This window comes from Hyla sarda, chromosome 1, assembly GCF_029499605.1.
Source record: "Hyla sarda isolate aHylSar1 chromosome 1, aHylSar1.hap1, whole genome shotgun sequence".
In the NCBI taxonomy this organism is placed as follows: Eukaryota; Metazoa; Chordata; class Amphibia; order Anura; family Hylidae; genus Hyla; species Hyla sarda.
The window spans coordinates 394000298-394016943 of NC_079189.1; the positions used below are offsets into that span (position 1 = coordinate 394000298).

General features: G+C 44.9%; 1 pseudogene; it reads left to right on the plus strand.

Annotated features, from left to right (window-relative positions):
* The first annotated feature begins 12185 nt into the window (after positions 1–12185).
* Positions 12186–12360, plus strand: LOC130344651 (U2 spliceosomal RNA; annotated as a pseudogene).
* The last annotated feature ends 4286 nt before the right edge of the window (positions 12361–16646 follow it).

A 16646-nucleotide genomic window follows, 5' to 3' on the forward strand; every position in this document is an offset into this window, starting at 1 on the left:
TATAATACTACCAAACACTGCACTCTCTGAATATAATACTAGGACACACTGCACTCTCTGAATATAATACTACCACACACTGCACTCTCTGAATATAATACTACCACACACTGTACCCTCTGAATATAATACTATCATACACTGCACCCTCTGAATATAATACTACCAAACACTGCACTCTCTGAAAATAATACTAGGACACACTGCACTCTCTGAATATAATACTACCACACACTGCACTCTCTGAATATAATACTACCACACACTGCACTCTCTGAATATAATACTACCACACACTGCACTCTCTGAATATAATACTACCACATACTGAACTCTCTGAATATAATACTACCACACACTGTACCCTCTGAATATAATACTATCATACACTGCACCCTCTGAATATAATACTACCAAACACTGCACTCTCTGAATATAATACTACCACACACTGCACTCTCTGAATATAATACTATCACACACTGCACTCTCTGAATATAATACTACCACACACTGCACTCTGTGAATATAATATAACCACACACTGCACTCTCTGAATATAATACTACCACACACTGTACCCTCTGAATATAATACCGCCATACACTGTACCCTCTGAATATAATACTAACACACACTGCACCCTCTGAATATAATACTGCCACACACTGCACTCTGTGAATATAACTTGCTGTGCAGTGCACCCTCTGAATAAAATACCCAAATGTATTGTTGCCCATAAAAAAAATGTACCACCCCAGAAATTCCTCATAATCTACAATATACTTCTGAAATACAAAACACTCTGTGCCTTCACATATAGTAATAATGCCCCATCTTGTGCCCCTACATATAATAATTATGACCCGTCCTGTTCCCCCCACATAATAATGCCCTGTGCCCCTAACTTATATTGCCCCCTGTGCTGTGCCTTTCACATATAATTCCCCCGTTCTTTGCCCCTCACATATAATGCCCCCATCATGCGTCCCTCACATATAATGCCCCCATCATGTTCCCCTCACATATAATGCCCCCTGTGCTGTGCCCCTCACAAATAATGCTCCTGTTATATGCCCCACACATATAATGCCCCCTGTGCTGTGCCCTTCACATATAATGCCCCGTTCTTTGCTCCTCACATATAATGCCCCGATCATGTGCCCCTCATATATAATGCCCCCATCATGCACCCCTCACATATAATGCCCCCATCATGCACCCCTCACATATAATGCCCCCATCATGCGCCCCTCACATATAATGCCCTGTGCTGTGCCCTTCACATATAATGCCCCCGTTCTTTACCCCTCACATATAATGCCCCCATCATGCGTCCCTCACATATAATGCCCCCTGTCCTGTCCTCTCAGGGGGCATTATATGTGAGGGGAACAGCACAGGGGGCATTATATATTTGGGGCACATGACAGGAGCATTATATGTGAGGGGCGCATGATGGGGGCATTATATATGAGGGGCACAGGATGGGGGCATTATATATGAGGGGCGCATGATGGGGGCATTATATATGAGGGGCACAGCACAGGGGGCATTATATGTGTGGGGCACAGCACAGGGGGAATTATATCATATAATGCCCCCTGTGCTGTGCCCCATACATATAATGCCCCCTGTGCTGTGCCCCTCACATATAATACCCCCTGTGCTGTGCCCCCCACACATATAATTTATATGTGTGGGAACAGCACAGGGTGCATTATATGTGAGGGGAACAGCACAGGGGCATTATATGTGAGGGGCACAGCACAGGGGGCCCCCTGTCATGTGCTCTTCACATATAGTGCCCCCAGTGCTTTGCCTTGCAGCCCCTCACATTAAAAATTCCCCTAAGGTTTTAAATCCCCCTCCTCCTGTACGATATAGTGCCCTTAACAGTGGCACATATTCTGTCCCCCAAATCCCCTGGGCCCTGAGCATACTCTTAGTACTTACAGTATGCAGGCCGCGGGGACGGAATTTCCGGGCGCCGGCGCGATGATGTGACGTCATCGCGCCGGCCTGCAGTGGATCGCGACCCCGCAGCTCACACGCTGTGTACTCACAGCCAGTGGCGTTGTTAGGGTTTGTGTCACCCGTTGCGGTAGAAAATGGTGTCACCCCAACATGCTGGGAGTTGTAGTTTTGCAACAGCTGGAGGCACCCTGGTTGGGAAACACTAACATAGATAGGGAATATATATAGACTAGGGGTTCTTACCTATTTTTAGTGAGGGTCCACTTATCCAGGTCTGCCATCCGGTAAGGTCCAAGCTGTATGCTAATGCTTGGTGCACACCTAGCGGCCTCAGCGCCATGAAGGCAATAGCAAACTAACAACTGAAGTGTGGAGGATGTATAACCTGAATACTGCTGCACACTGTAACCACTGACTATAATACTGCCACACAATGTACCCACTGAATATAATACTGCCACACACTGTACCCCCTGAATATAATTCTGCCACACACTGTACCCCCTGAATATAATACTGACACACACTGTACCCCCTGAATATAATATTGCCACACACTGTACCCCCTGAATATATTACTGCCACACACTGGGCCCCTGAATATAATACTGCCACACACTGTGCCTCTGGTATATTACTGCCACACACTGTACCCCTGAATATAATACTGCCACACACTGTACCCCTGAATATAATACTGCCACACACTGTGCCTCTGGTATATTACTGCCACACACTGTACCCCTGAATATAATACTGCCACACACTGTACCCCTGAATATAATACTGCCACACACTGTAACCACTGACTATAATACTGCCACACACTGTACACACTGAATATAATACTGCCACACACTGTACCCCCTGAATATAATATTGCCACACACTGTACCCCCTGAATATATTACTGCCACACACTGGGCCCCTGAATATAATACTGCCACACACTGTGCCTCTGGTATATTACTGCCACACACTGTACCCCTGAATATAATACTGCCACACACTGCCTCTGGTATATTACTGCCACACACTGTACCCCTGAATATAATACTGCCACACACTGTACCCCTGAATATAATACTGCCACACACTGTGCCTCTGGTATATTACTGCCACACACTGTACCCCTGAATATAATACTGCCACACACTGTACCCCTGAATATAACACTGCCACACACTGGGCCCCTGAATATAATACTGCCACTAACTGTACCCCTGAATATAATACTGCCACACACTGGGCCCCTGAATATAATACTGCCACACACTGTACCCCCGAATATAATACTGGCACACACTGTACCCCTGAATATACTACTGCCACACACTGTATCCCTGAATATAATACTACCACATACTGTGCCTCCAGAAGTAATGATGCCACTGTGCCCCACAGAATTAATGATGCCACTGTGCCCCACAGAATTAATGATGCCACTGTACCCACAGAATTAATGATGCCACTGTGCCCCACAGAATTAATGATGCCACTGTAACCACAGAATTAATGATGCCACTGTACCCACAGAATTAATAATGCCACTGTGTCCCACAGAAATAATGACACAACTGTATCCCCAGAATTAATGATGCCACTGTGCCTACAGAACTAATGATGCCACTGTGCCTCCAGAAGTAATGATGCCACTGTGCCCCACAGAATTAATGATGCCACTGTGCCCCACAGAATTAATGACGCCACTGTGCCCCACAGAATTAATGATGCCACTGTGCCCCACAGAATTAATGATGCCACTGTGCCTACAGAATTAATGATGCCTCTGTGACCACAGAATTAATGATGCCACTGTGACCACCGAATAAGTGATGCCACTGTGACCACCGAATAAGTGATGCCACTGTACCCATATAATTAATGATGCCACTGTACCCACAGAATTAATGATGCCACTGTACCCACAGAATTAATGACAGAACTGTATCCCCAGAATTAATGATGCCACTGTGCCTACAGAATTTATGATGCCATTGTGCCCACAGAAGTATTGATGCCACTGTACCTACAGAAGTAATGCCACTGTGACCACAGAATTAATTATGCCACAGTACCCACAGAAATGATGATGCCACTGTGCCTCCAGAAGTAATGATGCCACTGTGCCTACAGAATTATGGATGCCACTGTGTCCCACAAAATTAAGGATGCCACTGTGCCCACAGAATTTATGATGCCACTGTGCCCACAGAATTTATGATGCCACTGTGCCCACATAATTAAGGATGCCACTATACCCACAGAATTAAGGATGCCACTGTGTTCCACAAAATTAATGATGCCACTGTACCCACAGAATTAATGATGCCACTGTACCCACAGAATTAATGATGCCACTGTGCCCCAGAATTAATGATGCCACTGTGCCCCCATATGAACTTTGCCACTGTAACTCTCCATCTGTTGTAAAACTACAACTCCCATCATGCACAGACAAAAGGTCATAATGGTAGCTGTAGATCTACAATAACTGGAGAGTCACAGATGGGGGAACACAAACTTTTACCTGAGAGCTTAGGCTCGCCCTCTCAGGTCCCACACTGCTCCGCTGCTCTGGCCTCTTCTAGTCAGGCCTGGCCAGAGCAGATATGCAGGCAGCTAATGGTGCTACCTGCATCATAGGAGAAGCGCAGGGCAGGGACACAGCACTCTCTCGCTCCAAGCCGCGGCTATTCATTTGTATTGGCGTCTTAAAGACACAGCTACAAATGAATAAGGGGAGATCCAGCAGATGGTCCGATTGACTGGCAGACGCAGTCTGGATCTGGACCGTGGTCCGCCAGTTCAGTACCCCTTATATAGGACATAGATCAATGTTTCCTAACCAGGGTGACTCCAGTTGTTGCAAAACTACAAAACTTAGCATGTTGTAGTTTTGAACAGCTGGAGGCACCTTGTTAAGGAAACACTGATCTATGTCCTATCTCAGTGTTTCCCAACCAGAGTGCCTCCAGCTGTTACAAAACTACAACTCCCAGCATGCATGGACAGCATTGTAGCTTTGCTTTGGAGACACCTTGGTTGGGAAACACTTATTTATGTCAGTGTTTCCCAACCCTCCAGCTGTTGCAAAACTACAACTTCCAGCATGCTAGGAGTTGTAGTTTTGCAAAAGCTGGGGGCACCCCTGGTGAGAAAGGGGAGGGGGGGGGGGGTGAGCAGGGATTGTGCTGGTAAGGGGGAGGGATGATGCTGGAAAAGGGTGGGCATGGATGGTGGGGGGGTAGTTTACCTTACCTGCCTTAGAACACTGCTGGGCTCCTGTATCCTCCAGGCACTTCCTGCTTGCTGGGTCATGTGATGTTTTGGTGTCACATGACCCAAGCAGAGCAGTAGAAAGCTGCCAATCAGGAAGAAGAGAAGCCGAGTAAGTGCCCGATAACTCTACAAACTCTGTGTGCATGCTCCCTCGGCACTGCAGACTGAGTATACAAATATAGCTTGTGACAGGGATGAACGCTGGGACAGGGTGTCACCCCACCACCCCACCATTCTAGGGGGCAGCAATCTCGGGGGGGGGGGGGGGGATGGGGGGGGGGGCAATTGCCCCGTTGCCCCGTTGCCCCCCCCCCCTGGATCCGCCACTGGCATGGAGGGGTCAGGTGCCCCGGGGCATTCCGGGGCTGGTTCTGAGGAATCAGCTTGACGGTTGCTCTGATGCGACCTGTTCACTCCAGGTCTCACCATGAGGCTGAGGAGGTTGAAGCCGAGGAACTTCTGTGCCTAGGAGAGTGGTGACCCTGAGGTGCCAAAACTCACTGGGTGTAATAACTTACTGAGTGGAAGCACTGCACTGCGTACTCTTCACATTTGGCAATCACCTTCTGGCTAGGATCGGGGAAATTTTTATAGATTGGGCCATACTTCACGGCACACATTCACTTAACCCCTTAAGGACCAGGCCAATTTTCACTGTAGGACCAGAGCGTTTTTTGCACATCTGACCACTTTCACTTTAAGCATTAATAACTCTGGGATGCTTTTACCTTTCATTCTGATTCCGAGAGAGTTTTTTCCTGACGTATCCTACTTTATGTTAGTAGTAAAATTTTGTCGACACTTGCATCATTTCTTGGTGAAAAATTCCAAAATTTGATGAAAAATTTTTTAATTTAGCATTTTTCTAATTTTGAAGCTCTCTGCTTGTAAGGAAAATAGACATTCCAAATAAATTATATTTTGATTCACAAATACAATATGTCTACTTTATGTTTGCATCATGAAGTTGAAATATTTTTTTACTTTTGGAAGACATCAGAGAAGTTCAGCAGCAATTTTCCAATTTTTCACAAAATTTTCAAAATCGGAATTTTTCAGTTTTGAAGTGGATTTGAAGGGCCTTCCTATTATAAATACTCCACAAATGACCCCATTATAAAAACTGCACCCCTCAAAGTATTCAAAATTACATTCAGTAAGTGTGTTTACCCTTTAGGTGTTTCACAGGAATAACAGCAATATAAAGGAGAAAATTCAAAATCTTCATTTTTTACACTCGCATGTTCTTGTAGACCCAGTTTTTGAATTTTTACAAGAGGCAAAAGGAGAAAAAGCCTCTCAAACTTTGTAACCTAATTTCTCTCGAGTAAGGAAATACCTCATATGCATATGTCAAGTGTTCGGCGGGCGCAGTAGAGGGCTCAGAAGGGAAGGAGCGACAATGGGATTTTGGAGAGTGAGTTTTTCTGAAATGATTTTTGGGGGGCATGTGACATTTAGAAAGCCCCTATGGTGCCAGAACAGCAGAAAACCCCACACATGGCATACCATTTTGGAAACTACACCCCCTCAAGGCACGTAACAAGGGGTCCAGTGAGCCTTAACACCCCACAGGGGTTTAATGACTTTTCATTAAAGCCAGATGTGTAAATGAAAAAAATTTTTTCACTAAAGTGCAGTTTTTTCCCAAAATGTACAATTTTTATAAAGGGTAATGGGAGAAAATGCCCCCCAAAATGTGTAACCCCATCTCTTCGGAGTATGGAAATACCCCATGTTAGGATGTAAAATGCTCTTCGGGCAAACTACAATGCTCAGAAGAGAAGGAGTCACATTTGGCTTTGGAAAGTAAATTTTGCTGAAATGGTCTTTGGGGGGGGGGGGGGGGGGGGACGACATGTCGCATTTAGGAAGCCCCTATGGTGCCAGAACAGCAAAAAAAAAAACAGATGGCATACTATTTTGGAAACTACACCCCTCAAGGAACGTAACAAGGGGATAAGTGAGCCTTAAAGGGGTTATCCAGCATAAGGTGATTTTAGTATGTACCTGGCAGACAGTAATGGACATGCTTAGGAAGGATCTGCGCTTGTCTTGGGCTAAATGGCTATGCTGTGAGATTACCATAACACTGTGGCTAGCTTTCTGTGAACTTGTATTTCCTGTTTTCAGTTTTCTTGTTTGCCTACAAATCCCATGATACCATTTTCCTCCTTCCCACACATCAGCTACCCAACCCATTGAAACATAAATGAGCTGCAGACCTGTGGTTTTCAATCAGGGTGCCTCCAGTTGTTGCATTACTTGCAGATTGCTCTCTCCACCCATTGAAGCAGACAGGCTGCCTGTCATCAGCTGACTAGTGAGTCAGGTCTCGACCGCATTGCAAGCAGGGAAAAATCCGAGACAGCAGTAATTTTGTATGCTGTTAAAAATAAATATTGGGATGAAAATCACATAAGAATTGTGAGAAAACCGTCACACACAGGTAAAGACACTATATTAAGAACTACACTAACTTTACAGCCCCTGTAGCATAGTCAAATAAAAAAAAAATCCTGGAATACCCCTTTAACACCTCACAAGTATTTCACAACTTTTTGTTAAAGTTGGATGTGTAAATGAAAAAAAAATGTTTTCACTAAAATGCAGTTTTTCCCCAAATTTTACATTTTTACCAGGGGTAATAGGAGAAAATTACCCCAAAATTTGTAACCCCATTTCTTCTGAATATGGAAATACCCCATGTGTGGATGTCAAGTGCTCTGCTGGCGCACTACAATGCTTAGAAGAGGAGGAGCGCCATTGAGCTTTTGGAAAGGGAATTTGTTTGGAATGGAAGTCAGGGGCCAAGTGCGTTTACAAAGCCCCCCCCCCCCCCCCCCCGTGGTGCCAGAACAGTGGAACCCCCTACATGTGACCCCATTTTGGAAACTACACCCCTCACGGAATGTAAAAAGGAGTGCAGTGAGTATTTACACCCCACTGGCGTTTGACAGATCTTTGGAACAGTGGGCTGAGCAAATGAAAAATAAAATTTTTCATTTTCACGGCCCACTATTCCAAAAATCTGTCAGACTGTGGGAAGTAAATGCTCACTGTACCCCTTATTACATTACGTGAGGGGTGTAGTTTCCAAAATGGGGTCACATGTGGGAGGGGTCCATTGTTCTGGCACTATGGGGGCTTTGTAAACACATGTGGCCTTCAATTCCGGACAAATTTTCTCTTCAAAATCCCAATGGCACTCACTCTCTTCTGAGCATTGTAGTTTGCCTGCAGAGCACTTTACATCCACATATGGGATATGTTCTTACTCAGAAAAAATGGGGCTACAAATTTTGGGGGGCCTTTTTTCCTATTTTCCCTTGTAAAAATGAAAAATATAGGGTAACACCAGCATTTTAGTGAAATTATTATTTTTCTTTTTCCCATCCAACTTTAATGAAAATTCGTCAAACACCTGTGGGGTGTTAAGGCTCACTATACCCCTTGTTACGTTCCGTGAGGGGTGTAGTATCCAAAATGGGGTCACATGTGGGTATTCTCTTTTTTGCGTTTTTGTCAGAACCGCTGTAAAATCAGCCACCCCTGTGCAAATCACCAATTTAGGCCTTAAATGTACATAGTGCGCTCTCACTCCTGAGCCTTGTTGTGCGCCCGCAGAGCATTTAACATTCACATATGGCGTATTTCCTTACTTAGGAGAAATTGCGTTACAAATTTTGGGGGTCTTTTTTTCCTTTTACGTCTTGTGAAAATAAAAAGTAAAGGTCAACACCAGCATTTTTTTTTACACTAACAGGCCGGTGTAGACCCCAACTTTTCCTTTTCATAAGGGGTAAAAGTAGAAAAATCCCCCCAAAATATGTAGTGTAATTTCTCCCGAGTACAGAAATACCCCATATGTGGCCCTAAACTGTTTCCTTGAAATATGACAGGGCTCTGAAGTGAGAGAGTGCCATGCGCATTTGAGGACTAAATAAGGGATTGCATAGGGGTGGACATAGTGGTATTCTACGTCAGTGATTCCCAAACAGGGGGCCTCCAGATGTTGCTAAACTCCCAGCATGCCTGGACAGTCAGTGGCTGTTCGGAAATGCTGGGAGTTGTTGTTTTGCAATGCCGTACAGTACGATTTTCATTTTTATTGGGGGGGGGGGGGGGGGAACAGTGTGAGGGGGTGTATATGTTGTGTTTTACCCTTTATTATGTGTTAGTGTAGTGTTTTGCGGTTTACAGTGAGTTTACCGCAGCTCGTACTTGAAGCAGGAAACTTACTGTAAACCTGCCAGTTTGAATGTACCCTGTACAGAATTGCACAGGAATATACCGTATGGAAATTCCGCTGCAGCAGAGTCCCATTCATTTCAATGGGGTTCTGGCTCACTGTGCACACAGCAGAATTTCCGCACAGGAAATATCTGGCACAGAAATTCAAATTTTGGCATCCGCAGAAAGAATAGACATGTCTGTTCTTTCTGTGTATTCTGCTCAGAAATACATTGCCGTCTATGATAAAGTGAATTTCTGAGCAATCTTAGCGCCAGCATGTTCTGACACCGCTCCACTATCTTCAGAATATCCGCTCATACATTTTCTGTGTTGACATTCAAGCTTTACAATCAAAATTGAGTAGGTGGACCCTGTAAAAGTATGTCCTGATGTGAGTGGATGTATATTTACACCCTGTACATGATGTGAACAATGGACCGGTGCTCGCATCATATATGACAGGTCCTGGCAGCCAGAGACCTGCCAGTAGTGGCAATCATCAACGATGTTTGTCATTAACCCCTCAGATGCCGTGATCAAAGCAGGTTATGGCAATGCAGGCATTATATTCAAGGATGGAATCACCTGTGGTGATCTGGTGATCATTAAAATGGTGGATGGAGGTCTTCTCACCTGCCTCCTCCGCTCTCCTAGGGTCCCATTCATCAGAAAAAGGCTCATGCATGGAAATTGCTGGGTGTCCTATGGTTGCCTTGGCAACTGTACCCCCCAGCATCAGTTGTCTCTCTCCGCACCGCATTATGCAGATCGTGCAGGAAAGCAGCTTTGGACACTTAAAATAAAACCTCATGTCATCCATGTTTTGCTAACACTATTTTTCACACATAAATAAAATAAATGAGTCAAACAAGTTATTGAATGTTTTAAAAAGGGGAACTTTATTTATTATATATAAAAATGTTTGTGTAGGGGATTTTTTGTAACCTCCATCACTCACAAAGAGCGTACAGTAACTAATACTCAGGACAGGAAAAACCTCCAGAGGGGAGGAAACCTGTAGGGAATCCATGGCTACTGTATTGCCCTTCCTCTGGGCATACTAAAGGAGGTTACCTCTAGAATTTGGGCAAATGTGTCTGTGTATGTGCGTGATTCGAGGGGCTGTGCCTTCATCCAAATTCTTCTGGAATAGGTCTGGAAATCTACGTCTTCATCCAACGTCTTGCTGTAGGTCCGGAAATGCTACTCCACATCCTGGAAATAGTGCATCTAAGATAGGAAAACAAAAGATGGATTATCTACATGTTTATTATAAAAAAGCACATTGAACTGCACTAAAGACCTTTTGGTCACAACAATGTGACACTTACCAGTCACAGTAGTGTATGTGACTTTGCATTCTCGGTCCCTACAGTGTCCAGCATCAGCCCCTCACTGATGAAGAATGAGCAGGAGCAGTGTTATATCTGCTCAGTGCTGCTCTCTGGTGGACAATGGTTATGACATCACATGTGTGACACGCTGTTACCTCCTGAGAGTTCTATTTCAGTAGTGCTGCTCTCTGATTGGCTGAACAACAAAAAAGCTTTCTAATATATTCTGTATGACTGTTATCTAAGGGATTTGGGGCATTTTTTTTTATTAAACAGCTGGACAGATGTCTGTCAAAAGGAGGGGGGGGAACGGGGGGGACACCAAAAATGAAGCAATGTGGGCTTTGAAAAACAAACGCCACACATAAGTTGTGTTTAATCCCAGCCTAAGCCTAGGAACAGATGCAATTCTTGTTTGATGGGTTTTGGGTTTTTTTTTGCCCTCAAAAAAACAAAACACTAAAAACTGCCCCCCCTCATTTCTTTACTCTGCCATCTTTGTGGCATTTTTTCTAAAAACATGGGGGGGGAAGTTTATCAAAACTTGTGAAGAGGGAAGTTGACCAGTTGCCCAAAGCAACCAATCAGATCGCTTCTTTCATTTAAAAAAAAAAGGCTTCTGGAAAGTGAAAGAAACGATCTGATTGGTTGCTATGGGCAACTGGTCAACTTTACCTCTGCACAGGTTTTCATACATCTCCCCCAATGTGTATTATTATTATTATTAATATTATTATTATTTTCCCCCTGACTTTTCTCATTACGAGTCATGTGATTCTTTCATCATGTGACTCAAGGATTTCTATTAAAAACATTGGTAAGAAAAACACCAAAACTTCATAAAAAAAACATGCTCTCGGCATCCCACAGATTTGATAGCCTAAAAAAGGCCATAAAAGAATGAAGAAAACCCCATTAGGCTAAGTTTCCACATGTTATTTTTTCTGGCAGTTTTTGGATATCTGCCACTGCAGTGTTTGAGCCAAAGCCAGAAATTTATTCAAAAGGAATAGAACATATAAAGGAAGGACTTACACTTCTCTTACCTAATGGATTCACTTCAGACTTTGGCTCAAAAACTGCACTGACAGTTTTCCAAAAACTGCCAGAAAAAAAACCTAGTGGAAACTTAGCCTTTGTGTCTGGCATTTCATATTACCCTATTGATTCCAACATACATGTGCCCGCAGCGAGCATGGTGTTTTTTTCTGACAAACACGCCAAGTGTAATCCCAGCCGAAATTAATGTTTTCACAATAAGTTGGGACAGGCTGCAGGCTGTGCTGTATATTTGCATAGTTGCGGCGTACAGCACGTGTCGCATTTATGCGGCTGCGTTCTGATGGCATATATGGCTCTCTGCCTTTTGGCTAAGATCAAGTGTAGTATCTGTTCTTATCAGTGGTCTAGTCTCTGCCATTGATGTAGGATGGATGCTGCATGGAGGGGTCAGGTGCCCCAGGGCATTCCGGGGCTGGTTCTGAGGAATCAGCTTGACTGTTGCTCTGATGCGACCTGTTCGCTCCAGGTCTCACCATGAGGCTGAGGAGGTTGAAGCCGAGGTACTTCTGTGCCTAGGAGGGTGGTGACCCTGAGGTGCCAAAACTCACTGGGTGTAATAACTTACTGAGTGGAAGCACTGCACTGCGTACTCTTCACATTCGGCAATCACCCCGGCCTTCTGGCTAGGATCGGGGAAATTTTTATAGATTGGGCCGTACTTCACGGCACACATTCACTTAAAGTGTAGCTCCCACCAAGTAATATATATTATAAGATGTCCCTACCTATTAGTAATCTAGCCCTAACCCCCTACCTGGCTTTAAAAAAAAATTAAATCGCTTTAATAGAGCAGATTTAGTGCTTCTAAATCTGCTCTATAAAGCAGGGCAGGAAGCAGCGCTTCCCAGCAGGCACGACGTCACTGATGCCTTGCTGGGCGCTTGCTTCCGCCCTCAGATCGTCTATGCAGCGCTCCTGTCGGGAGCGCGCATAGATGATCTGCCAATAGCACGGCAGGCAGCTCCGGGGTCTCCTCCTCCCTGTTTACCTGTGCATGTGCTATCCAGGGAGGAGGAGTAGAGGAGCATCGCCGGCCTGCCGTGCACGATAATACTGCCGAGACCCGGGACCGATTACAATAATGGTACCTATTCTAAATAACTGGCAATACAATATAAAACCTTAGAAACCCCACCAATGATCTTAATTACGCCACTAAATAGTTTAGAATTAGCTGTAGGCACATTTATTATAGAAATACTGATGAATAATCATCAGTGTGCCTACAGCTGTTTCTAAACTACAACTACCAGCATGCACAGACAGCTGTTAGCTGTCAGGGCATGCTTGTAGTAGTAGTTTTGCAACAGCTGGAGGCACCCTGATGATTATTCATCAGTATTTCTAAACTAAATGTGCCTACAGCTGTTGAAAAACTACAACTTCCAGTATGCCCATACAGCTGTCAGGGCATGCTTGCTGTTGTAGTTTTTCAGCAGCTGGAGGCACACTGTTTGAGAAACACTCATGTAATTATTAGGGTGGGTGCCTCCATCTAACGCAAAACTACAACTCCCAGCATGACCATACAGTCATCAGCTTTCAGGGCATGCTGGGAGTTGTAGTTTTGCAGCAGCTGTAGGCACCCTTATTACACAAGTGTTTCTCAAACAGTGTGCCTCCAGCTGCTGAAAAACTACAACAGCAAGCATGCCCTGACAGCTGATGACTGTATGGTCATGCTGGGAGTTGTAGTTTTGCGTTAGATGGAGGCACCCACCCTAATAATTACATGAGTGTTTCTCAAACAGTGTGCCTCCAGCTGCTGAAAAACTACAACAGCATGCATGCCCTGACAGCTGTATGGGCACACGGTGAGTTGTAGTTCTTCAACAGCTGTAGGCACACTGTTTGATAAACACTCATGTATAATTTTCATGGTGCCTTCAGCTGCGGCAAAACTACAACTCCCAGCATGACCATACAGTCATCAGCTGTCAGGGCATGCTTGCTGTTGTAGTATATATATGCTGTATATATATATACACATCTTCCATAAGTGTTATTTTTCTAATAGGGTGCCTCCAGCTGTTTACCAACTACAATTCTCAGCATGGCCTGACAGCTAATGGCAATCATGGCATGCTGGGAGTTGTAGTTGGCATGCTGGGAGTATTAGTTGCCGGATCCTAACCAGAACATGTTGCTGCCATAATTATTATAGTTTTTAAAGTAATATAAGACCTCAGATCAGACTTACCCATCGACGGAGGATCAGCGCAGCAATGAGTGCGAGCGCTGCCTCCGGACAGGGTAACGAGGCCTGTGGAGCTGGCCAATGCGCTCAGCCCCAGTTATCAGCGAGCTCGCTCTCGCCTGTTTGATTGACAGGCGGGAGCGAGCACAGCAGTGCCTGGATTTCGACTCATTGCCAGGCTGAAATGAGTCGAAATCCAGTAGTGACGTCACTGCTGAATGCATTCGGCCACTAGGAGGGCGACCCCTAGTGGCCGAATTTAAAAGTGATTTTAAACTTGTTTAAAATCACTTTTTTTAATTAAAGTACCGTATTTATCGGCGTATAACACGCACTTTTTAGGCTAAAATTTTTTGCCTAAAGTTATACGCCGATACACCCCCAGGAAAGGCAGGGGGAGAGAGGCTGTCGCTGCCCGCTTCTCTCCCCCTGCCTTCCCTGGGGTCTAGAGTGCTGCTGTTGGCCCTTCTCACCCCCTGGCTATCAGCGCCGCTGCCCTTTCTGTCCCCCTGACTATAGGTGCCGGCGCCGACAGCCAGGGGGAGAGAAGGGGCAGCGGCACCCATTGCCGGCGCCGCTGCCCCGTTGCCTCCCCCCATCCCTGGTGGCATAATTACCTGAGTCGGGTCCGCGCTGCTGCAGGCCTCCGGCGTGCGTCCCCTGCGTCGTTGCTATGCACGGCGCGGCGCACTGACGTCATGCGCCGCGCCGTTCAGCGCATAGCAACGACGCCGTGGACGCACGCCGGAGGCCTGTAGCAGCGCGGACCCGACTCAGGTAATTATGCCACCGGGGATGGGGGGAGGCAACGGGGCAGCGGCGCCGGCAATGGGTGCCGCTGCCCCTTCTCTCCCCCTGGCTGTCAGTGCCGCTTCTCTCCCCCTGGCTATCGGCGCCGGCACCGATAGTCAGGGGGACAGAATGGGAAGCGGCGCCGATAGCCAGGGGGTGAGAAGGGCCGACAGCAGCGCTCTAGACCCCAGGAAAGGCAGGGGGAGAGAAGCGGGCAGCGACGGCCTCTCTCCCCCTGCCTTTCCTGGGGGTATATCGGGGTATACACGCGCACACACGCACCCTCATTTTACCATGGATATTTGGGTAAAAAACTTTTTTTACCCAAATATCCTTGGTAAAATGAGGGTGTGTGTTATAGGCCGGTGCGTGGTATACCCCGATAAATACGGTATATTAGAGATATGTTGTAGTACTTAAGTACTACAACATATCAATTTTTTTTACTTCATGACAGTACCCATTTAACCCCTTAAGGACCAGGCCAATTTTCACTGTAGGACCAGAGCGTTTTTTGCACATCTGACCACTTTCACTTTAAGCATTAATAACTCTGGGATGCTTTTACCTTTCATTCTGATTCCGAGATAGTTTTTTCCTGACGTATCCTACTTCATGTTAGTAGTAAAATTTTGTCGACACTTGCATCATTTCTTAGTGAAAAATTCCAAAATTTGATGAAAAAATTAAAAATTTAGCATTTTTCTAATTTTGAAGCTCTCTGCTTGTAAGGAAAATAGACATTCCAAATAAATTATATTTTGATTCACAAATACAATATAACTACTTTATGTTTGCATCATAAAGTTGAAATATTTTTTTTACTTTTGGAAGACATCAGAGGGCTTCAAAGTTCAGCAGCAATTTTCCAATTTTTCACAAACTTTTCAAAATCGGAATTTTTCATGGACCAGTTCAGTTTTGAAGTGGATTTGAAGGGCCTTCCTATTATAAATACCCCACAAATGACCCCATTATAAAAACTGCACCCCTCAAAGTATTCAAAATTACATTCAGTAAGTGTGTGTACCCTTTAGGTGTTTCACAGGAATAACAGCAATATAAAGGAGAAAATTCAAAATCTTCATTTTTTACACTCGCATGTTCTTGTAGACCCAGTTTTTGAATTTTTACAAGAGGCAAAAGGAGAAAAAGCCTCTCAAACTTTGAAACCTAATTTCTCTCGAGTAAGGAAATACCTCATATGCATATGTCAAGTGTTCGGCGGGCGCAGTAGAGGGCTCAGAAGGGAAGGAGCGACAATGGGATTTTGGAGAGTGAGTTTTTCTGAAATGATTTTTGGGGGGCATGTGACATTTAGAAAGCCCCTATGGTGCCAGAACAGCAGAAAACCCCACACATGGCATACCATTTTGGAAACTACACCCCTCAAGGCACGTAACAAGGGGTCCACAGGTGTTTAGTGAAAAAATATTTTTTCATTTACACATCCGGCTTTAATGAAAAGTCATTAAAGTGCAGTTTTTCCCCAAAATGTACAATTTTTATAAAGGGCAATGGGAGAAAATGCCCCCCAAAATGTGTAACCCCATCTCTTCGGAGTATGGAAATACCCCATGTTAGGATGTAAAATGCTCTTCGGGCAAACTACAATGCTCAGAAGAGAAGGAGTCACATTTGGCTTTTGGAAAGTAAATTTGGCTGAAATGGTCTTTGGGGGGGGGGGGGGGGACATGTCGCATTTAGGAAGCCCCTATGGTGCCAGAAAAGCAAAAAAAAAAAACATATGGCATACTATTTTGGAA